The sequence below is a fragment of the Argiope bruennichi genome, chromosome 3, assembly GCF_947563725.1.
Source record: "Argiope bruennichi chromosome 3, qqArgBrue1.1, whole genome shotgun sequence".
In the NCBI taxonomy this organism is placed as follows: domain Eukaryota; kingdom Metazoa; phylum Arthropoda; class Arachnida; order Araneae; family Araneidae; genus Argiope; species Argiope bruennichi.
Window position 1 is genome coordinate 130,146,581 of NC_079153.1, and position 25,823 is coordinate 130,172,403.

The following is a 25,823-nucleotide window of genomic DNA, read 5'->3' on the forward strand; positions in this document are numbered from 1 at the left end:
CCGGCTGCCTTAGGATTGAGTCGGATTCCACCATCTCCGCCAACGATGTGCTTCGTGCACGGTGTTGGAGTGGAGTCTCGTATTAAATGCCTCAGGATTGAGACAGACTCCTGTTAATCTGATAAAGGTAATTTTTCTCGTGCTTCTATCGCAAGTTGTTTATTATATTGGGTAAATATAAATATCATTACTATGCGGATGTTTTCTAGTACTTTGCTTTAGGTTATAAACTGATAATTATAGACCATTGCCGTTCTAACAGTTGTTTTTTTTTTTGCAACCTAATTTTTCTGAGGAGTCAATTATTTCATAACCCTGTAAGTATTTTGCTGCAAATGAAAGTGAATAATGTTTGACGCTAGTTTTTAATGTTTCTGTAGTTATTTATCTATGGAATATTCATTCTCAGCCAGCGTATAATATGTATCCTCGTTTGTAACGTTTTGTCACGCAATTTTATTGAATGCCAAGTTGGTAATTGCGAGCCATTGTTCTGAAAATTAATTTAATCTCATTTTCGACACTTTTTGGAGGTCTTTTGAGCATTTACTCTTCTTATTTAAGCGAAATATGTTGATTAAGCTCCAATTATAACAATTGCTTTATTGTTGAAGAATTTTTAATTGAAGTTCGAATAAGAAATTTATCAATTAAAAGTTTCAATGGCATATCCCGACAAACAATTTGCTTGTCCATTTGGGTCACAACCTTTAAGTTCAAAACCTTAGTAGTTTCTCTAATGCGTTGAATTCAAAGATTTTATATGCAAGCGTAGTGTTAATCTTTTAAGATAAACGGACCAAAACGAGCCACTCTGATGTCGAAAATGCAATGTATGGTTACAAGGTAAAAATACCGCTAACTTTGTTAATTGCTCAATTTCTGTAGAAATTTTTTTGTGGAGTTCACATTTCAAAATTATATACTTTGCAATTATCCATTGCATTTTGTTCATGAAAAATTTCAATCTTAAATGAAATTTCATCTGAGGGCAATTGAATGATTGGATTATGTCGTATCTAATAAGTTATGCTTTGCGTTTTGATGGGTTTTAATTTATCATGCCATTTCTCCTAGCTTATTATAATCGCTAAATTTCGAATTCGAGTTTTTGATGAATTGTTATGTTTCAGTGCTCCGAGTTCGGAAACTGTCTTTAGAGATGCCTGTATTTGGCCATAATCGAAACGCGTTGAGCTACAACAATGAAACGTAGCTCAAAATTTTAAGAGCTCGATTAAATTTTGGCCAAAACCATTCACAGAACATCTGTTCGAGTACAACACAATAGCTATGAAGTATAAAAAGGTAGACGCTTGGTATTTGGTACAATTTTAACATCTAAATTATCTGTGCCAAATTTGAAACTAATCAGTCAATGGGTTGACTGCCAATAAGTATATTTGCATGTGATAAAAACTCAACATTTAATAAGATGAAATCTGGCATGTGATTTTCGTACAAAAATTGGATTTCTAACAATTTTAATTTCGATCGACAAAAAATCCTTATATTCTCGGTTCACTATAATATTGAGGTACAAAACGGTCATATGCGGACATCAAATAAAAATAAAATCGTGGTTGTCATGGCCTTAACAATGGTTCACAATTTAAATGCTAGGGCAGGAGGATAACATCTGTATTAGGGAGTTTCTTGAAGACGCTTCGGCATGTTTTGTCAAGCATTTGTTCCATATCAAAAAAACTGAAACTGATTATCTAGCATCAGCTCAACACCAGTAAGCTGTCTTTTAATTCTTTATTAAAAGTTTCGCAAAAGATGATGAGTCTCACTCGTGCATCGAATTACTGAATCTTTAATCTGCAATTAAGTAAAAATATAAATCTAAAAGGCAAATCATTAAAACGCTTCACTACCCAAATGCCCTTTTCATAGAAATTAAAATAATGCCCCAAATAAGTTGCATCATCTGATTAGCAAAATAAATCACTGTCATTGGTTTTATAAACTGAGATATCTTGAGGGATCATATCATTTTCTATATCTTTAAGTTGTGAACAGTTTAAACACGTTTCATTTATATATATTTCCATTCTTTTCAGGCTATTCAATTTGTCATCTCATCTGCTATTGTCTGGATACTTGGTGAGTCGAGAAAATTAGTACAAAAAAGTCGGGATTTTAGAAGACTTGCTATACAAGAATCGACTAATGTCAAACGCAATGGAGGCTAACTTCCGTAATTATCTGTTGGTGCAATTAGAGTTTCAACAAGGATAACGCTGGATCCGAGATGCGTTACGCCAGTACGGGACTTTTACAAATGTAAGTAAATTGAAATATGATTATTTTTCTTAATTTACAATTACTTCCCAACTTTTAAGCTTAAATGCTGAATGTTATATTTTAAGCAGCTTACTTAAAATTGTCTCCTGAAATTAATATATTCAATTGCTAATGCTATTTATTGACAGTAAAATAATACTAAGTATATTACTAAATGAGTTTGCTGCATGTGCTTGGTAGAAGTGTTGATTTTTTTTTTAATTGCGATTCCATGTTCATTCATACTTTCTAACATATGAAGTACTGTAATCGTCGAAAAATTCAAATTCGAGATTTTCACCACCCCGATTATGAATAACACGAAGTTTGTTCGTCTGTGATACAGTTCAAAAATACTTTGAGACAGACGGGTGAATTTGGACTACGGTTTTTACGCAAGATTTTTAAATTGTTGCCAAATTATAAGCAAAATCCGTCCTAAAGAAATCTGTCCTGCTGCTTAAATAAAAATTAGCACTGACTTCGAGAGTTCAGATGCAACTTGGTACATATTTCAATAGACTAGTGTTGCTTTAAATCTAGACATTAACAGAGCTAAACTAAACTTGGTACAGGCTTAATATCTATAGTATAGATGTCCATTAAATTTTGAATCAAATCTATCAAGGGGTTCACGTTGGTCGGTCAGTCTGTAATTTCAAAAGCATGTAAACATATCTATACTTGTATAAAGCTCAGGTGTATGTGTGTGTGTGTTGGCGCTCTACAGGTCAGACCGTTTGACCTACAGCTACCAAATTTGGTACATGTATACCTTGGAGGTCGGGAATGTTCACCTGGGGACCATTTTTATGAATGTTTAATTAAAATTTTAATTAAAAACTAACTTCTCTCCAAAAACTTTTCATTTTCCCCACGCCAAATGAGTAAGGCTTCATTTCTTTTTCCTACTCTAATTAGGCTAGGCTTAAAATGTTTTCGACCGATTATTTTAAACGATTTGTTTTATTTTCTTAGAGTTTGATGTATTTAAAATTAAACATTGTTAATTAATCGATCTGGCCATGATGAATCTGAGAAAATATTTCGACAGATTCTTGAAATATTACATAAATTAAGATATTCTTTAGTTTAAACGCTCAGTGACTGTTTTCAGTAATCATAATACAAAAAATACTTTGTTTTCAGTAAAAAATATTACTATATTAATTGCAGATTAATCCTTTCCACTTTAAAGTATAAATTCTATGGGAGCTTACAGAAAATTAGATACATATTACGTTATGATTGAAGGTCTTTATAATATTATGAGTAAATTATATGACTATCCAAAATTAAGTTTTAAAATATTTTGAAGTAGCTATTAAAGTAATTGCATAAAATATTTATTAAAATCTTAATGAACATTAAGATTGAAGAACCGGCTGGTCGCCAAAGGCGGCTAGTATATATATAATATGGTTTTGGGTCAAACCGATTTCAATCGGTTGGAATAAATGCGCCTAAAACGCATTAGTCTTTCGGGTACTATTAACCGCATGCTAGGTATTAATGGGGACTCCGTAACATTCTGACGAATTTAGGATCACACGATAAATTCTTTATTGAAATGAATATTTCATAATTGAACACCAAAGCCATGGAACATGTTCTCTGGAGTAACGCCTTTTTAGAGTATGAGAGTTTTGGTGCCCACTTCAACTGGCTCTTATTTGTACGGTTAAGAATATATTTAATTCTTCAGTGTTGAAATAAGTTATATATTGTGAAGCAAGATACTTAAATTTACCGCTATTCCCAATAATTTTACTCAACTAAAGCAGTCTAGCCAATTAGCAACAGGCTGTTTCAGTCATAAACTCTATTTAAAATCTCCCTTTCGGCATTTTTCAATTTGTTCATAAAATTAAAGTTAAATGTTTCAAAACTGTCAATTAAAATCCGAAATGTGCTCGAAATGGTTAATGGATCTGTTGCCATCTAGAATGTTTTTAACCAATTGAGTTCAGGAGTAAATTTACGCCATCTAAGTCAGATGCCGATGAAACTGCTCATGCACTCCACTACTTCAATTACACGCAGTGATGTGCTCTTTCATACATAAATTATGAGTTTAAAATGGATGCGGCTTATTTAATATTGGACGCCTTTCTTCACCAATTGGGTCACCAGGTGTAAAACTCCCAAAATTCAGTTAAATATTTGTGCTTTGGTCTCTTAATAGCTTAATCAAAATATTAAGCTTTAAATTCACAGTTCCATAGCTCGCATTATAGAAGCCTTATGACATTTTGTCCATCGTAATATCTATTTTCTGTCATCTCCAATTTGCCGTAAGATTTAAATTTGAATTTGAAATGAAAGAGAACTTCAATAAATGCGAACTTTTTTACTAAAACCAGTCATTTTTAATTACAGAAAATCGAATCTTTCAGTATTGTAAGCTTATATGTATCGGAGAATATTTTATAATTCAGTGAACTTCTGATTCGTCAAATTCAGTTTTTTCATCAAAAAGATTTGAATGCGGCAAGTGTTATTTCAATCAATAAATGTATTTCAGAAAATTATGAATTCTACGTTATACAGTTCTTCGATCCTGTAAATCATAGTCGGTAAAATTATCTTGCTTCTAACGGTTGTCTTCCGAGATCAAGCCTGATCTAGTTATAATGCTTTGAATATTATTTTAAGATTATCAACGATTGCATTATTTTAGACAATCGGCCTTAGAAAATCCGAGCCCTGAGTAGCACTTTTTCGTCAAGACGATTCTTTTTTATAGAATAGGAATTCAAATTTCACTTAAGACAACTTAATTGCAAAAGTAATTGCAAAACTTAATATATTTTAATTGCAAAAGAGTGGAACTTTTAATAAAATAGGCTTGAGACATTAATATTTAATGACTTATAGAATATAGGATCCGTATAAAAAAATTTTTTAATGTAAAAATAAATCTGAGCGTAATTTATAGGAATATTTGATTCAAATTATATAAAATGTCTCATTTAGACTAATTCGCGTATGTATCTAATAAAGTTGTAGAAATCAGCTGTTGGTCCCTGATTAGTGTGGATATCCTATGTATTGAGTTGTATATGCCTTAAATAAGATTAAATTATTGAACTGATAACCATTTTAAAACATCGTAGAACTTTTTCTCGTATTGCTTTTTTAGAAAATATCGCATTTCATAGCCTATTTCATACAGATGCTAAAAATCGCATTTTTAGGTTAAAATTTCAGAAAGAGTTAACTCGGTCTTTTAACTGGAGTTTTTGCCAGCATAATTGCAATATGATAAATAGAACTACTTTTCTACGCACTTCATTTCTTTGTGAAATTGTTTGAAAACATTTAAAATATTTTCTTAAAATTCATAAAAAGTAGAAACTTAATTTATAAGTTAACATTGGTATAATTTGATTTTTTGAACTTTAAAATGATGCAGAAACCATTTGGGCTATATTTTCGGAAGTCATAGAGGAAAGATACCGATATTTCGCTTCATTTTCAGTTAATGAAAATTCTGATTGAAATTTGCTCCTTTTCCCGAAGTAAAATTCCCACCCTCTAAAATGCGTTTCTGACAAGTTTACTACTTCTAAGTCAAACGGTTTTGTATGTAGAGCGCAGATATATTAATTTAGCATGAATGGAATATAAAATACGGCGAGATTTTTCTCGCCCTGTATTTCATTTTCTGACGAAAGCCGTGATAATCTTCAAGCCACAACTATTACGCCGATTTCCTCAAAATTTACTTTCTCATAAAAAATATTGCAATTGGCAAAAAAACTCAATTGGGGATTTTTCACGAATCTTTTCAGATATCTTAAAATCCACATCGCCTTTTTGGCATTTATTCCCGTTTTTCTGTGAAAGTAAATTCAAACGCTTTGAGCTAAAAAGATGAATTGGGTGTGGGACTTAATATCAAATTAATAGTTCTGTCAAATTTTGGAGAAAAAATCTAATCGGGGAAAGTTAGTCGAAGCTATCCGAGTAAAACGAGCGCAATAAATACAAAACTTAGAACCAACGCATAGTTAAGTGCAGCCAACGTATAGTTTGATACACAAGTTTAGCATCTAAAATGTGGATTCGGTTCAAATTTGGAATCAAATTCGTCTCCAAATTTGGCTTTTATCGATCTGTACTTTTACAGGCATATCAACGCAATTTAAGTTCATATACAAAATTCTATTTATTTTACATTTATATCTGTCAAATTTTTGTTTTAATCAGTGAGCAACCAGTGGGAGTAGTTTCACTAAGTTTCCTTTCCAATAAGTGTTATTCCAGAGAACGTCCCATGTAACATGTGTAATTGTATTTTAAGCATTAAGTATGTGTTATGTATATGCAAAAACTTTTTACTTAGACAAGCCACTTTGAAGCCCATATCGTTATGTCAATTGACACCCTTGGGGCCGGCAATGCTTTACTTGGAGAAATTCGAATTAAAATGACTTGCTTTTAACAATGTTTATTAAACATAAACGGAAAAATAACGTACGATAATTCGGTCTTTGTACCACTGAACCGAACTAATCATAGTCAAGCTCGGAGAAAGCCTTGCATGGCATTAGTCTACTATAGACAAGAAATGCTAACTTTGACATCAGTTTGCCATTTTTATTGAATACGACTTTTGTTCTTTGGCGAGTTTTTTGCCGATTAATCCTTGGTTTGAGGCAAAGAGCATTTGAAAATCGAATTTGTTGATGCAATTTTTTTGTACAGTTAGAAAGCCTACACTTGTAATCGCAATCACATGCCAAATTTGTAACACTCAAGTAAAGTTTACACGTTTCTGAAAGTATGAATCGGCCAACTGTCAACCAAGTTGGATTTGGCTCAAAAGTTCATAGATGTTAAATCTGTGTACCGAAGTTAATCCATTTAGACCCGTCTTTGTAATTACCGCTTTAACTTAAATTCGAACAGACATCCACTGGACAGATTTTCTTCAAAATTTGACTGAAATCTACAAATCTCGTGTGAAAACTGAGTTTGTTGGACATTTGGAAAAGATCCATACCGAATTATTTCGGATCCGAATTTTTATGGTGTCTTTGGGTTTTTTCGAATTCCGCGCCATAGTCTCAACTAAAGGATTCGAACCCGACCTTCTTCGTGATTTGTGGTTGGCAGCAACTGCAATGCAAATTTGGCTGCTGTTTAAACTCGCCTCATGTAAGTACTTTAGACGGAATATGCGAAGTGGTTTAAGCTCTTCGGTCGAGGCTGAAGATAAGTTAACTGTGGGGAACTGGTTTGTTGCTTCACCTTTTTTAAACGGTTTCTTTCAGTTCGTTTAAACTTTAGACAGAAAGGATGAATGGTTTGAATCTGACCAAGATCTGGTAATGTTAATTTGAACTTTGATTTTAACATTTATCGTATTTTGATTGCACCAGTAATGAGCACATTGACTTTATAATCAATAAGTTACTTTAAGGAAATTGCTTTCAACTTTATGCCTTCTCGACATAAAATTTCTCTGCTAAAATTTGGGTTAGTTTACTCTGAGGAATAAGTTTTCATATGTCTAGCTTAAAGCTTTTTCAGTTCTGCCATATAGATTTAATGCTGGAAGAACACGGACGGACTGATGTAATTACAAAAATGTTTATTTAATTCGATTTCTAAAAGTGGAGACTCGTCAATATCGAGTTTGAATTTTTTGACGATTACAATACTTTATCGATACATCGTATACGAGAAAATGCCAGTTACGCCAAAGATTAATATTTAGTAACTATTGATCACCAATGCCAGTCAAAATATTGGCATATTTTGCCCAAGATTCAGTTTTATGTGAAAGTGTAACGTTTATTAAATGAGTTTGGAGAAAGCCAATCCAATTTTTGTTGGATGGAAAAGAAACTGGTGGTCTTTATATAGTCCAAGTGTCACCTGCTCCATGCTGCGCTTCAATTTTTAAGCTCTCAAAATATAACATTTCGATATAGCCCCAGAATCACCCTCTGGAGTCATTCCGTCGTTTTTCTTCAATTTACGTACATATCTAACCAATAAAAATGTTGACGGCTTAATGTTAAATGGCATTTACATTTAGTATAAAATTTATTTTATAGATTTCGAAGAACTAGTCGCCTACGGTGGCTAGAGATTTTTAAAATTACAAGCCTATTGACATGACATTTGCCATTCGAAATTATTTTAACTGTTTGGTATCTAACTCTGCATACTGTGTACAGATAAGAATCAACTGGACGGAGTCTTTCGCGCATACTTTCTACTTCATCGTCACACTTACCTTCCTTCACATATAATTGTTGAACTTGGACGAGATTGAACTCCACGGGTGCTGAACTTCCTTTTCAACCTCTGTATGAGTCTTGCTCTAGAAGTAGAGAATTTTTTCGATGAACCATATATTCAGAAATATAGAATCTTGGTTCGATTGAGGTCACAATTTAGCAAAACTTCAATTTTAGTAAGATTACATAGACAAATAACATTTGATATAAATGCGACGTTTATGGCGCTGCGTTTTTGAGTTATCACTTTTATATCCATAGGAAAGTACAGAACAGATAAAATCTCAATAGATTTATTTCGAAATTTTAATTTTGTATTTTTCACCTTAAATGCTAATTCTATATACCAAATTTTATCTGTCTAGCTCTAAGTTTTGTAGTTATCGTATTCATTTATGTTCGTATCACATTTTGTAGAAATCTAGCGATATTTACAAGATATGTAAAGACCACATACCAAATTTCATCCACGAAATTCAGTTTGCAAGTGTTCAAATAAGATCCAAAAATGTTTTTCGAATGCGGAATGGCTTAAAGCGTGGATTTGTTAAAATGTAGAGTTCGAATTTTTTGACGTTCACAATATTTTCTTATAGTTCAGACATGATTAAGTAATATTTGGTAAATTAAATTTTATCTCATTAAACTTTATAATACTTTAATTTTTATCTCAATCCTACGTGTTTAGAGGTTTAAATAAAGTTATTTATTTTTAGGGTTGTTGGTTCTTTCATTACTGGATGCATATAAGAATCTACTGCAAGCTGCTCTGAAGGAGGTACCTGACCAGATAAGTTACTTCAGGAATCTGTTATTCCTGTAAACCCAAGCTTGTTTGCTCTTCCCGAACAGATCAGAAAATTTCTTCAGAAAATACAGCCCGGAAGAGCCCAAGGAATTGAATTTAACATGGTAATATTTTTTGACTTAAATTATAATTAAAAATATCTTTGAATATTTTCTGGATTATTTAAGAAATTTTCATAGTATGTTATCCAAAATAGGATGTTTCTAAAGATATAAAATTTGTGTAAAATGAGCATGTGCAATGAATACTTGAAGCGCTTGACTGACTCTAAATTCCCATTGTAGACTGTCTTAGCAAGTGCTCTCTGCTATTTGATCACACTTCTGTGGCAGATTTTTCCGAGTCTCGACGAAATTTCAAAAATCTGACCTTGTTAGCAGAAAAACTGCAATTTTCTTTCGCAATTGCATGCGAAAGATCTTTGATACAGAAGCTCGAATGATTTTGATTCTTTTTTGTCCATTAGATGTCTAATTTTCAGTATGTTAATCGTTTTAAGTGTTGTGCAGTTCATTGCGAAGTAGTGTAGAAATCTTTTTCCAATTCTGAAAGCTCGAAATACTTCGATTAACGTACGGCGGTTCAGCCTCTTCCCTCCCCCCCCACCAAATCTTCATTCCATTAAGATTAGAATTCGAAACTAATCCTTCTATAAGTGGCTGCTCCGAATAATAGTATACAAGCCTCGACGCATCAATAAAACTATTGTCTGTGAAGAATACGATATCTTGTCTTGTGTTTTGATAGACCATGTAAACATAATAACATAAATTTGAAACCGTTTTAAATTATAGTTAAGTACCCGCAGCATACCTTTGAATAAAAGAAAATCAATCCAAGAAACTCAATACTTTGAGCACCGAAGAGTATTCAATATTAATTCGTCCGATTGAAAAAATTCAATACTTACGATATTGAGTATAAAATTGGCTTCATCAAGTCATCTGACTGTTTGCCTTTCAACACTTAAGTCGTGACTCTTCAAGCAATAAATTTTAATCTCAGAGCTAAGAATGTGAATATGATGCATGTTAAAAATATATGCAAGTTTACACACGGTAAAACTGAATAAATGGCGACATTAATTTTGGAAATACTCTGAAATTTATTAAGTTAAAAACGAATATTAATAGAGTATCAGTAGAAATTTGTAAATTGTATAATTTTTCCCTCTCGATTCCATTTTTCTCCTAGGAAAGTAATGCATCAGAATAGGAAATGCTATGCGTTTGTTATTAATTTTAAATTGTGAGAAAGTGTCCTGAATTACGATTCTGAAATTGGAAGTTCAAAAATTAACCTACCACAATAATACGGAAGTAAAGACTTAGAATTAAGATGGAAATATAAATTTTCCGACCCTTTAACTATGCGCCTAATGCTCATCTTTCTCGATATCTAAATCTTTAAAACTTCAAATAACCAGTAACAATGCATTTAAAGAACTGAATGTAAAATGGCAGGAACACAATTATCAATCCCCTCTTGCAAAATCCTTCATCAGTAACGTTAGATGCGGGGAAAATGTTTCATTTATATAAAATTGCAAATACTTCAATGAAGGAATTTTTTTCACCATTATATTTAATTCACGACCAAAATCTATAAATCTCTAATAAATTGCACTTCATTCTATCGATGTTGCCTACTTTCTGGATTTATCTTCCTGTAGCAGAGATTGAAGTGAAAATGAATCGACTAACTTTTTAGTACTCGGTGTTCATCAACCCACGTCGATTCACTTAATTTTTTTATCCGATTCTCGATTTTAATCGACAAACATTATTACATATTCTTAAGTATAGCGAATTTCATATTCATTTTAATTTGTTGAATACAAAAATTAATACTACATTGACCTTTCATTAATATTACATTTACAACTCCAAGCCACGATTGCCACAGTTTGGCCATATTTGGCTCTTTAATAAAACCATAACTTGTCAGCATACATTTGCAATGGTGCATTTTGGCACAGATCTGAGCCTTGCGTCATGAAATCTAAACTCGATAATTTCTCAGGAAGTACTTGGAAACCATTTCAGTTGCAGAAAGTGAAGGAGAAATTTCATTTCTTTCCCTCGTTCCAACTCTGAAGTATAAAGATGGGCTTCTTATTTTAGAAAGATTCAGATAAAAATAACAGAAAAGTGCGCGCGCACTATTAGGATTAGGTATCTAATAGAAAGGCTTAATATATTTAACATTAAATTGGGGATAAGGTTTAGGATAGCACCCTCCCCTCCCCCTTTTTCTTAAAAAATAGGATGGGCTAGCTACCAGCCGGCTGGTGAGAGGGTGGGAAAATATTCATAAATATAAATTTCTCCCTTTACCACAAAAAGAAGCTTAATTTATACTTTGTTTTGGTAGGTGGTGGAAAAAAGTTGAAATTTCCCGTAAAAAGATATCGAACGATAATGTCAATCTTTCTGATGCTCAGCTATAAAAGCAAACCAGAAGCTCATTGAGTTAGGATGAGGCTCATTGAGTTAGGATGAGGCTCATTGAGTTAGGATGAGGCTCATTGAGTTAGGATGAGGCTCATTGAGTTAGGATGAGGCTCATTGAGTTAGGATGAGGCTCATTGAGTTAGGATGAGGCTCATTGAGTTAGGATGAGGCTCATTGAGTTAGGATGAGGCTCATTGAGTTAGGATGAGGCTCATTGAGTTAGGATGAGGCTCATTGAGTTAGGATGAGGCTCATTGAGTTAGGATGAGGCTCATTGAGTTAGGATGAGGCTCATTGAGTTAGGATGAGGCTCATTGAGTTAGGATGAGGCTCATTGAGTTAGGATGAGGCTCATTGAGTTAGGATGAGGCTCATTGAGTTAGGATGAGGCTCATTGAGTTAGGATGAGGCTCATTGAGTTAGGATGAGGCTCATTGAGTTAGGATGAGGCTCATTGAGTTAGGATGAGGCTCATTGAGTTAGGATGAGGCTCATTGAGTTAGGATGAGGCTCATTGAGTTAGGATGAGGCTCATTGAGTTAGGATGAGGCTCATTGAGTTAGGATGAGGCTCATTGAGTTAGGATGAGGCTCATTGAGTTAGGATGAGGCTCATTGAGTTAGGATGAGGCTCATTGAGTTAGGATGAGGCTCATTGAGTTAGGATGAGGCTCATTGAGTTAGGATGAGGCTCATTGAGTTAGGATGAGGCTCATTGAGTTAGGATGAGGCTCATTGAGTTAGGATGAGGCTCATTGAGTTAGGATGAGGCTCATTGAGTTAGGATGAGGCTCATTGAGTTAGGATGAGGCTCATTGAGTTAGGATGAGGCTCATTGAGTTAGGATGAGGCTCATTGAGTTAGGATGAGGCTCATTGAGTTAGGATGAGGCTCATTGAGTTAGGATGAGGCTCATTGAGTTAGGATGAGGCTCATTGAGTTAGGATGAGGCTCATTGAGTTAGGATGAGGCTCATTGAGTTAGGATGAGGCTCATTGAGTTAGGATGAGGCTCATTGAGTTAGGATGAGGCTCATTGAGTTAGGATGACACATGTTAGGAATACACATAAAACATCCTGTTCTTCAAAGCTGAATGCGAAATGCAGAATCAAATTCCCCAAATTAGTCTTATAACTCTAAAAATATCGATTGAATACTTATTTGTGCAGTAAAGTTGGTATCACTGCTCGGCTACTTTTGGTAAGTCATCCAGTTATTCAGTTTCTGATCAGTTTTCTAGATGGAAATAATTCATAATCCAATAGAATTTTAAATTTTGCCCAGAATCATTTCTAATTTATTAAATATTTAACAGCGGTTCCTTCTTATCTTCATTGTCAAAGAATGTACAGAATTCTTCCAAAAATGGAGCGAGTTCTATAATTATAGATGCGTTCAACTGCATATTTAACGTCTATTCAAATTTGCGCTACTCTTATTCTTGGAGGATATTGACATCCGCTTATGTTCTGTGGTATTTTAAGTCTTCAAATAAAATTTACTTCGATAGCAAACTTAATTTTTCCCCTTTAAAAATATTTGCACTAAAAGCGCTCTTCTAAAGAATTTAGAAAATTTTATGTATTTTAATGGATTGCGTAAAATTCCCAAATCCTGTTTGGCCCTCTGTTTGATATAAAATTTTTCCATCTTATTTTATTGATCATCTGTTAGAAATCGCACATTACTAAATACTTGCAGGTGCTCAAAGTTATTGAATTAATAGAAAGCTTAACTAATAAAAACAAACCCAAGTTATTGAGGAAACACGCATTATGAAACGCTTTCAAAATTAAAGTCGAAAAGTAAAAACATGCCCCAACTCAATTTAAAAGATGAAAACACGTAAGCTTTAAAATTCTAGCATTCGTTTCGAGACGAGTGCCGCAACATTAACCATCCCAGTGCCTATGCAGCAATTCGTGCAAATTGGAAGCTCTTGGATGCAGCCTTTGATTTTTGAGGGCAACATTTCTTTTAAAATTGCGGCGTTGAATTATATTGCGTAATTAGACATCGTATAACAATTTTCTAGATGTAAAAAAAGATAGCAAATGTTACAACTAAATGCTTAAATCGACAGGAAGAGTTTACTCAAATGCTAACATAGTCTCTAGTAGACTTTGGAAGTCTATATTTTATCAGGCTAAAGTAGCCTTAGTTCAACTTTTCCAATATTTTGGATCTGTGCTATTGATTGCCTACTTATTGGTGCAATAGTTGATGTATTCGATAGCTTGAAATAATTTTTTCATAAATCAATCTTCAGTTGTACTTAAATGCATTGAAATTTCTTTCTTCATAACTATTTAAGAACAGTACTACTCATTGTCAGAGGATATAGAACTGCAAAGAACACAGAGCACTTGCTTTGGCCCATTATTTTTTAATTCTTAAATCTATAAATTGACTTGTAAAGTTCATATTGGGAATCCAAACTTTTGCCATTGATTTTCTATTCAAATATTTGGTAAAATGAATATAACGATAACTTACAGATGAATGTTGGTGAAATTTTTCATATTTTTACTCAATTTCATTCAATTTTATGTGCTTTCAACCTATGTTTATACTTTGTCATTAATACTGCATAAGCAAATATTAAGAATATATTTATATATTGTGCAACTTGAGAAATGGGATAACTTTCTAGGAACTTTTAAAGTAATGCCTATAAAAGTTACATTATGTACATTAGTGTTATGTTTTTACTACTTTTAACTTAGATAAAATAAAATAACTCTTTATTATTGAATAAGTAGTTGGTATGTTTAGCACAGCGAATTCGTTGAATCTTCTTATCCATTGAGAGGGTTTTTCCAAATATTGAAGATTAAATGCTTTGATATGTATTGAATTCAAAATTGTTCTGTGGAATCTTTATATATATCTAATTTCCAATTATGCTTCTTGTATATCTAATTCTTGAGCCTTCAAATTCTTGTTCGTTTATTCTTGCACCCCCAACCCCCTTTGCATAACTTTTCTGCGTATGTTGATACTGTAAAGAAATGAATCTTGCAAAGATTTTCCCAATTGCTTTCAACTGAGTTGACCTGTGGAAATCCATGAGTTATTTCTACATTTGCTTGGCCATTCTGAAATGGACCAAATGAATCAAGCCATTGTAATGCTTACTGCCTGTTTTTAAATAAATCTTAAAATTATTCTGAAAGTACAGGCTGTTAATCTGCGCTACTTGAATAGGAAATAATGAATGGAGTTGTAAGATTTAGCATATTTTTATCAAGATTTCAATATCATAAAACCTAGAACGAAATCTATTGCATTACATTTTCGTATACGAAGTGTAAAGAAAGAATAGTTATTGTCAAATTTCGAACTCGATACTTTGGCGAATCGCTTCGTTTTAAACTTCCCTGAGTTTGAACCCATTTTTGGAAAATGTCTGTCTGTGACAACAAAGTTTGAGCTAGACGGTTGAAATTTGGTATAAAGTCTCCACACCAAATTTGTAGTCTATGAAATCATAAGCAAAATTCTTTCAAATCCGTCTGCCTTTCTGTTCGAGTTAACACAGTTAAAAGAGCTAAATAGATAAAATTCGTTAAAAAAAATGTAACATCTCTAAGGTACACATCTGCTGAATTTTGAGCTGAATCCAACAAAGGGATAACTGTCTGTCTGTACTTTCAGAAAAAAATGCAATTGCTATTATTCAAAAACAATGAGATAAATATATCAAATCAGTATTTTTATTACAAATGCTGTTTTGTTTCAATCGATTGAGAAAAGTGTCTAAAGACCTAATCCAATTTTTGGAGACTATTAACACATGCCGACGATTCATTGCCAAATAACTCGCCAAGGATGACACGATCGATACAGTAAATGCCAAACTCAAGCCAAAAGTTAATTTTTCGTTACTATTGTGCATTATGTCATGCAAGGCCCTTTCTGGCACAAGTTTATTAGAGTATGTGGAAGTTTTGGAAAGACCGCTCCTGCTGGTTTTATAAGCATAATGCAAAGTTAAAATTAACTTGTAATCTTCATTCCAGTTCTGAAAATAAGCTAGTTTGTCTAATCCTGGGTTTTATTTACAAAACTGCAATCTTTGTAGAAATTGAATATCCAAAATTCAAAAAATCTTCAGAGATGGAATTCTTTATCTTTTAATCGAGTTTCTAGCAATACTCTAAATGTTATTGAAGTGCAACATCTATATTCAAGCTTAAAATAACTGCGAGTCTATCATTTTTTTAATAATTATGCAATCTGATGCAGCCTGAAATACTAACAATGTATGCCCATCAAGTTTATTGATAGTAGCTGCCTTGCGTTTTATTTTGGATTGGAGTCTGAGTTTTAAAGTCCAGTGTGTTCTTTTTTATTTCATTAAAGGTTTTCTGGAAATTCGAATATTTAAATAATTCGTTACAGTATTGGGAAAATCATTGTGGTTATTCAGTTGTGTGAAAATTTAGTGCTTCTCATGCTTGTCTCATTCTTTTGTCCAAGTCATGGAGGCAACTTTCAATTTAGAACTTTTCTCTAATTTGGAATTTTGTTACTATTTCACTATTACAATGCAGTATCCTATGTATTGTCGCCATTCTGTAGTCTACAGTGTAGGAAACCTATATTGTCTACTCTATCGGTAGTGATGCGACTGATTTCGAGATGTTTTGGCATGTTTAACCGTTCACTTCTTTTAGGTGAATTTCATACTTAATACTATTGCAGAAATAGACCAGTGAATAAGTATAAGTTTAGTACGCTGAGAAATAGAAGATAGTTTATTCTATAAATATTTCAGGGGAACTCTGAATGCAGCTAACATAGCCGAGTTGAACACAAGTGATACTTGTAACTAACGCATTAGTAGAAGTCATCTCGCTCTGTAAAGAACACAACAGCACAACAATGTTCGGAGTAAAGCTGAAGAGCTCGCTCTGCGTTTAACTTTAAAATTAGCTTCTAGAGTTTTGTATAAATTTTCTTACAAAGCTTGCAATTACCAAGGGAACAGTTTTTGGATCTCCGTTCTTGAAAAGTTTAAATCTCTAAGTTGGCCTATCCCCGTTTTTTCATGCGTATGAAGCATTTCGCTAGAGTTCCGCTATTCAAAATAAACCATTTTAAAATTGGCCATCGGTTAAATTTAAAAACAGCTTCTTGGTTATATACAAGTTAGAACAGTTTATTAAAAAGCGAGTCGATTCTTTCAATAGATTTCTATAACAAAATTCAAGGGAAGTCTCTGAAATAAATACATTATTTCGTTGGTAAAAGAATCGGATTACTCCCAATATACTTCAGGATCTTCGAAAATTATACCGAAATACATCACTAATTTTTTAAAATTCATTCTTTACTTCAGTTAAGTAAAATCTTTATTAAATTAAAAATATTAGTCCGGCCCTTTAAATTTCTTTAGATTTAAGAACCATAAGAACGAAGGATCTTAATCTAGTGAGGAATTAAGAACGCAATATGTAGAAATAACTTGGTGTCGTGTTTCTTCTCCTTTCAATCGTGAAATTCTAGTGCCCAAAAATCGAAAACGTAATGGATAGTAAGGTATAAGAGTAGGGAAAGGGAAGGCTTAAGAGGACTTGTCGTCATCTGGCATGGATGAAAGATTAATGGGTCCGTCTTTCAATATCCCTTACGCAACATGAAAACGAGACTAATTTTACCGATCCCAGCTAGGTCTAGGATAAATTCAATGTTTAATTTGCCAATCAAAGCGAACTTTGTTGGGATGCAGTTAAATCTGATATAGATAATCAGAGAATTTGAGGCCATCCTCCGAAACTGAAGAACCTTTACACAAGACAGGCTGTCATGCATTGGTGCTCCACCAGTCTGCTCACTTCATGCTTTATAACCGTGAACTACCCGTGTGGCTGTCATCGTCACCAATAATCAACATGCGCGATGATTCTCTGTAGTGCTTCTTGTAGCATATAGTGCACCCACGAATTTGGACAAGGCTCTCTGCATTGGAAAACGTACTTTATGAAAGTACTCCAGAAGTGACCGAGCAAGGCATCTCTTCTAAATTGTAATTTCATTTTTTCAAATGTGATTGTAGGAAGATCAGGAACAGTTTGGAAACTTTTGTAATAACAATTTCTCAAATATGGGCTAGAAATTGCATTTTTCATGACAACCTGAAATAAAACTGAATTGTTTACTTCTGTTAATTTTATTCGTTGTCAATGCAATCATAAACTCATTAGCATAACATTTCCTATTGCAATGTTACTATGTAGACTATCTTATACAAATTCTATATTTCACATCAACGCAAGGGATAGCTAACAAAGGAAATAGCGACGCTTCTTTGCTTAACGCAATTTTCCCTTCTCTACAAAATGCTTAATTGTATTTGTTCAACACAATTCATCCGGGAATTATCCATAATATCAAAGGTCTCTTGGGGAGGAGATTCCTTCTGTTAAACTAACTTAAGCTTATTACTTTGTGGTGTTAACGATTCCTAATTTGAGAACTCGTTTGAACCCCGAGTGCGTGTCTGTGCTTTCCCTCCCCGAGTGCGTGTCTGTGCTTTCCCTCCCCGAGTGCGTGTCTGTGCTTTCCCTCCCCGAGTGCGTGTCTGTGCTTTCCCTCCCCGAGTGCGTGTCTGTGCTTTTCCTCCCCGAGTGCGTGTCTGTGCTTTCCCTCCCCGAGTGCGTGTCTGTGCTTTCCCTCCCCGAGTGCGTGTCTGTGCTTTCCCTCCCCGAGTGCGTGTCTGTGCTTTCCCTCCCCGAGTGCGTGTCTGTGCTTTCCCTCCCCGAGTGCGTGTCTGTGCTTTCCCTCCCCGAGTGCGTGTCTGTGCTTTCCCTCCCCGAGTGCGTGTCTGTGCTTTCCCTCCCCGAGTGCGTGTCTGTGCTTTCCCTCCCCGAGTGCGTGTCTGTGCTTTCCCTCCCCGAGTGCGTGTCTGTGCTTTCCCTCCCCGAGTGCGTGTCTGTGCTTTCCCTCCCCGAGTGCGTGTCTGTGCTTTCCCTCCCCGAGTGCGTGTCTGTGCTTTCCCTCCCCGAGTGCGTGTCTGTGCTTTCCCTCCCCGAGTGCGTGTCTGTGCTTTCCCTCCCCGAGTGCGTGTCTGTGCTTTCCCTCCCCGAGTGCGTGTCTGTGCTTTCCCTCCCCGAGTGCGTGTCTGTGCTTTCCCTCCCCGAGTGCGTGTCTGTGCTTTCCCTCCCCGAGTGCGTGTCTGTGCTTTCCCTCCCCGAGTGCGTGTCTGTGCTTTCTACAGGAAGACCCGTTATTGAATAGAGCATAAGTTCGAGGTCGGTTCATGGGTTTGCTTAAGGGATTTATGAACGAATGGAGAATTAAGCAACTTGCAGAGAAAGGAAAGTTACATTAAGCAGAAAAGTATCGTCTTCATTTTATGTTGCCATCTCTTCCATGTCTTGATATGGAATGCAAAGTTTTTAAAGGTTATCTACAAGTAGAGTTGCGATTGGAAAAGCTATATTAATGAATTTAATGTTGTTGAAATCGATTAACAGAAATTTTGATCTTGAGGCATTTTGGTGAGCACGTTGAGGAATTGCCCGAAATGGTAATCTAGGAGAACTTCAATGTTTTAGACGCTAATCTTCTTGGGATCGACAAAATTAGTCTTGCTTTTATTTTGTAGAAGATATTTTGGAAAACAGTCCTAGTAATCGTCATCTGGCCATGATGCCAGACACGTCCCTCTTAAGCTGACCTTTATTCGTAATTGTTCTTAAATAGGAAACGTTACTCATTTGTAATCCATGCTATCCATCTGTAATCCATTTTTTGGACCTACCAAACTCAAAATTAAGTTAAAGCAAAAACAATTATTCTAAAATCTTTTTAAATTTTGTGCAGTTTAGTTAAAAATCGTAAACAATTCTGAAAATTAAATGTATAATAGAAAATGCAATTTGAAAATGTGAACGTAGATTATAGGTAAGATAGTAAATAAAAAAAGCTTTCAGATATATTTAGTTTCTTTTAGATCAAACTAGACGTCAAACGGTTAATATAACCACCTTCCACTTAACGTATTAATCCAAAATTCCCCATTAGAAATAAAATATGCGACTGCATGATAGGTTAATTTTTCGTTGCGATATCTAAGACATTGATTTTTGTGCTTTGTTCCATTAATTCGAAATCATTGTTTTCCTAGTGCCTACTTATTCTTAAACCTTAATTTTAAGCATAAGTCTTCAAAAGCAAATTTTGAGTTTTCGTCGAGGGAAAATTCTCGTATATACTAGTTCCAAAATGCAATGAACAATTGAAGTAAAATTTTCTGTTGTGCTAAGAGTAAAAACTAATTCGTGTATCAGTTTTTCTTATTTAATCCGATAAAGTAAATTCTCCTATTTACTGCAAAACTTAAAAATAAACAATCCGTGATAGTTAGATGCGTGCGTTCTTCAGAGAAAAAATTTGCAGCTTTTTATTATATAGACTTAATGTCAACAGTCTTAGTCTGCAGAGGTTAGTCATTCTATTTTCCATTTCTTGAGATTAGTCAACCTATAAATGAAATGGTGCTGTCTGTAATCTAATCGCGGCTGTTCTACAAGCGCTTGAATTGCTGAATTTTCTGCCTATCTCTGCTAGGTTCAATATTATACGTGTAAGCCAAGGGGAAACCATCCGGTTTTATTTCGCCTGTCTTATAGAGATGATCCACTTGATAATCTTGTAAAAATGACTGATTGGTTGCTGGTTGTAGATAATGTCTCAATTGAATCTTTTCCATCTATATGGACATCGGGTTATTGATTGCTTACATCCTGCTACTTGTAAATACATTGTTTTGTGACTGATAAAATCGAGTTTACGAAAGGATTTTAGGTAGAAACTGTTTACTCATTTTCAGTAATATAGTTAATAGATTGGACGACTATTGGATTTTCCTTTTCAAGACAGGTTTGGTCTTGCCGAGTCGTTTACTTAAGTTTGTATTGTGATCTTGTCTCCAATAACCATGACTTAATCATTATAATATGGTGCTTTGAGATAATGGTTGACTCTTTCATTGTTTTGAAAATATGGCATATGAAGTTTATTTCTGGATGAAAACGGAAAGAAATGTTAAGGGATTCTTCGTTTAATTCATTTTTGTAATTATGTCTGGATAAAGCTTCTCCGATTGAGTATGGAATCGGTAAGTAACCAGTAATTTAAAATGGCTTCATCCGATTAACTAGGCAGAGCCGAAGGTTAAAATAAAAGGTTAGCATTGAAAGTATTTCAGTTAGCTTGCATCTGTGATTTTTGTTCTTCACTCTCCAAGGCAGCTACTTTCCAATTGTCTGTACTATCGCAATTTTTTTAATGTTGGGTACCATATTGTCATTTGTTGTGGGAAAGTGAGAGGGAATTGCATCTTTTAAAAAATATATATTTCAGTACTTGCTTTTGAGTTTCTAGTTTAATATTTCAACTTTAAAAGTATACTATACTTAAATATCAAATGAAAATTCTAGAAGCCAATGGCCTGTTTGACTTCAGCAATAACAGCCATGGTTATGGGCATATATTGATCAATTCTTTGAACCTATTCTGTCCTAAATATTTAGGAATTCAATTTGACTGTGCGAAAAGGACTGCGTAGTAAACTTTTAATGCCTTCTGGTAAGCTACTTAATTTTCACTGATCTTCAGAAATTTATCTCGAGACGGATAAATCCCAGGAGACGAAACAATGCTTTACTTCCTGTTAAAAAATTTTTTTTGTAACGAAATCTCTTAACCTATTCAGCCAAGGTGCCTTTTTGGGTTTTTAATGATCATATTTAGAATTTAATTAAAAACTTCAAATGCCATTTTGATCCAAAAACTGCCTGAAATCCAAGTCGCACGTGTTCTATGGAAGTGTTCGTCTCCAGAATTAAATTGTATCATTGGATAGACTCGAACACTGTCGCTTAGGAATCCGATTTATTCCATTTCGTAATGGAGATAAATATTGTATATTTGAGGTTTGGCAAATCCTTATAAATTATACTTCTAAATACTTAAAGAACCCGATCTTTGATTCTTCTGACTTTCATAAGAAGGTGAAGAAACTGGCTTTCTCAGTCTCCATTTGCCCTCGTCCATAAGAATCTCTCGGTGAATTCGATGCCATTTCTAAGGCTCTTTATATAGATTTATATATCGGATTAGATTTGTCCATAAGCAATTTTATAAGCCAGTTTTAAATTTGAATCTTTGCCATCTAAATACTATTTTAAATGACTTGTATTTCTTTACTGTCTTAAACAAGTAAAAAGTTCCGTAAAAGGCAAGGCAACTACTGATTAACAACCAATATTAGTTGATCTCAGCAAGTCTTTCTGTATTTGAATAAATTGTATTTAATCCTAAATCATGCACGAGATTCAATGTCCTCGTAACAATATCAGTGGCATGCTAAAGACTAAATTTTTCCGCACATTTTTCTCTGCATACGCTTGTGCTTACTAGATTGGAGAAATTTATTGTCGGACACCAGTGGTCGAGAATCGGACCAATTCTGGTCAGTCTCCAATTACGGCAACAGTTCACTAACTTCAATTCTATATGCCATGCTTTTGTCTTAATATCTAGTTGGAGCTTATCTGGTCTTCCATATTCGTAAAAAGCTTTTTCACTTTCTCTTTGCATTCATGCATGGAAAGCATTAGTATATCGTGGTTACTTTAAACTCTTCTAAGAATAACAGTTTATTAGAATAGCAGCTGGTTATCTACTACTTTAGTCTAATTCGTCATAGGTAGAATTCTGATCGTTTAAATTTCATTCTATTTTGTTTAGATTACTTCAAATTCCAAACTTATTAGCTTTTCACATAATCAAAGTATAATATTGTAATCGAATTGTATATGCATATCTAAAGAATAAAAAATAATGTATTCAATTAGGAAATGAACTAATCAGCTTTAAAAGCAAAAAAAAAATAATAATAATTGAAAACTCTCACTTAGCCTTTGTATTATTATTGTGGCATATGTTTCATATGTGTAAACTGTATCCATTTTTAGTGTGTGTAAACTGTATCCATTTTTAGTGTGTGTAAACTGTATCCATTTTTAGTGTGTGTAAACTGTATCCATTTTTAGTGTGTGTAAACTGTATCCATTTTTAGTGTGTGTAAACTGTATCCATTTTTAGTGTGTGTAAACTGTATCCATTTTTAGTGTGTGTAAACTGTATCCATTTTTAGTGTGTGTAAACTGTATCCATTTTTAGTGTGTGTAAACTGTATCCATTTTTAGTGTGTGTAAACTGTATCCATTTTTAGTGTGTGTAAACTGTATCCATTTCTAGTGTGTGTAAACTGTATCCAGTTCTAGTGTGTGTAAACTGTATCCAGTTCTAGTGTGTGTAAACTGTATCCAGTTCTAGTGTGTGTAAACTGTATCCAGTTCTAGTGCGTGTAAACTGTATCCAGTTCTAGTGCGTGTAAACTGTATCCAGTTCTAGTGCGTGTAAACTGTATCCAGTTCTAGTGCGTGTAAACTGTATCCAGTTCTAGTGCGTGTAAAGTGTCTCCAGTTCTAGTGCGTGTAAAGTGTCTCCAGTTCTAGTGCGTGTAAAGTGTCTCCAGTTCTAGTGCGTGTAAAGTGTCTCCAGTTCTAGTGCGTGTAAAGTGTTCTAAATGGCGCCATTTAAAACGAGATATCTGTAAATGTAAGTGTGTAATCTCAGTTTTATGTATTACAATTGGTTGTATGCAATTTCAAATTATCCTTTATACTTGTATAATCTGTAATCTAATATATAAAATTCTCGTGTCACAGTTTTCGTTGCCATACTCCTCCGAAACGGCTTGACCGATTTTGATGAAATTTTTTGTGCTTATCCGGTATCTATGAGAATCGGCCAACATCTATTTTTCATCCCCCTAAATGTTAGGGGTAGTCAATTATTAATTAAAAACTAACTTTCCCGCCAAAAAAATCTTCCATTTTCATACCGCCAACTTTTCCGCCAAAAAATCTTCAATTTTCCCCAACGCCAAATGATTTAGGCTTTAGTTCATTTTTTCTCCCAACAGTAATGAGGCTAGGGTTAAGATTTTTCGGCGGATTATTTCAAACGATTCTGTTTATTTTCTTAATGTTTTATGCATTTAAAATTAAACATTGTTAATTAATCCATGTTTCAGATTCATTCTGAAGTACTTTTGAATTAAAATAGCACAGAATAAAGGAAATTAAAAATGTCTAATCTTCATAGCGTTACCCCAACTGGCGTAGAAAAATTCACGCATTTGCTTTACGTAAAAGGCGAAGAAAATTCACGCATGCGCACTGTGTTCTGATCGTTGGCATGGCAACCATTATCAACGGACGATTTAAATTACTTTTAGGTTAGTTGTATGCTTTTGTAAGTAAATTGTATTTATGTTATATATTTTTTGTATATGCTTATAGTTTTAAGTACATCGTTTTTTAAGTAGTTTTTTTTAACCTGTTTACAATGATTTAAATTATTTTTAGGTTAGTTGCATGCTTTTGTAATTAAATTGTATTTATGTTAGTTATATATATATTTTTTATATATGCTTATAGTTTTAAGTACGTCGTTTTTTAAGTAGTTTTTTTTAACCTGTTTTCAATGATTTAAATTATTTTTAGGTTAGTTGCATGCTTTTGTAATTAAATTGTATTTATGTTAGTTATATACTTTTTTATATATGCTTATAGTTTTAAGTACATCGTTTTTTAAGTAGTTTTTTTAAACCTGTTTTCGACAGATTATTTTAAACGATTCATTTTATTTTCTGAGTGTTTGATGCATTTAAAATGAAACATTGTTAATGAATCGATCCATTCATGATGAATCTGAGAAAATTTTGTTGACAAATGCTTGAGATATTACATAAATTAAGAAAGATATTCTTTAGTGCCCATAAAGTTTAAACGCTCAGTGACTCTATTATCAGTAATCATATTATTAAAAAAATGCTTTGTTTCAGTAAAAAATATTGTTATATTAATTGCAGATTAATCCTTTACACTTTAATTTAAAGCATAAATTCTACGAGGGGTAACAGAAAATTAGAGAGATACATATCACGTTATGACTGAAGGCCTTTATAATATTATGAGTGAATTATATGACTATCAAAATTTGAAGTTTTAAAATATTTTGCTGAAGAAGTTGGAATTGCATAAAATATTTAATTATTAAAATTTTAACGAACACTAAGATTGGCGAACCGGCTGGTCGCCAAAGGCGGCTAGTTTTTCTATAATTCTAGTTTATAGAAGACAGACTGTAAATAACTTCGACTGTGTGTAATAAAGTGGTTTTGTTCAAATTTGTCATTTGTTAATTTATATTAATAGTAAGATCTCTATTCTTTGCCGGCTATGTAAAATCATTACGGAAACAAAGTTCGAACTAAAGATTTTAACGTGTTGACTATGTATTTTAATTGCATCCAAATCTGAAATTAGCTTGTGAACCAAATTTCGCGTGTAAATTTATTTATTTTATTTTAAAATATTTAGAAGTTTTGAAGATCTTTTCTTAAACTAAAAATGTTTTTGTACACAAGTATTTAGAAAGGATGCAATACCCTCTACTAATCTAACAAAATACTGAAAAGTATCTTATTCTAGATAATAAAACTCTATAAATTTCGGAAATCCCCAATTAATCGAGTGTTAAATTTAATGTGTGTACAGATCTCAAAAAATTTATCAAAAGATTATGATTCCAGAAAAATTCTTGTCAATTCGTTGCTATCGCATCTACTGGAAATTGATATCGATGGAAATTACTCAAGACTAGTTTATGGAGTTTCGGTTTTTATGATCTCCGCATTCAATGTAGGCATTAGCTTCTTAAGAAATGTCCAATTCATTATAAGCAATTAACTTGTGTTTAGGAAACATGTTTTAATTGCGTTTATCATCGTCTTAACTATAACAAACCATTTCTAATCAATGGTCGAAAAACACGGTACGTAAGAAAATAGAAGCGAAGTTGAAGTAAAACGTTCTATATTAATCAGTTAAGTTGATGTTTAACAATACAAATGTCTTAAAATAAAAAAATAAT

At 33.5% G+C, this 25,823-nt stretch overlaps 1 long non-coding RNA gene across 1 annotated transcript; it reads left to right on the forward strand.

The window, feature by feature from the left end:
• LOC129962481 (uncharacterized) lies at positions 1-23,442 on the forward strand. The gene is made up of 4 exons (XR_008783910.1): positions 1-127; positions 2,067-2,289; positions 9,260-9,455; positions 23,287-23,442. It is a non-coding gene; the product is annotated as an uncharacterized LOC129962481 (long non-coding RNA).
• Positions 23,443-25,823: the final 2,381 nt, after the last annotated feature.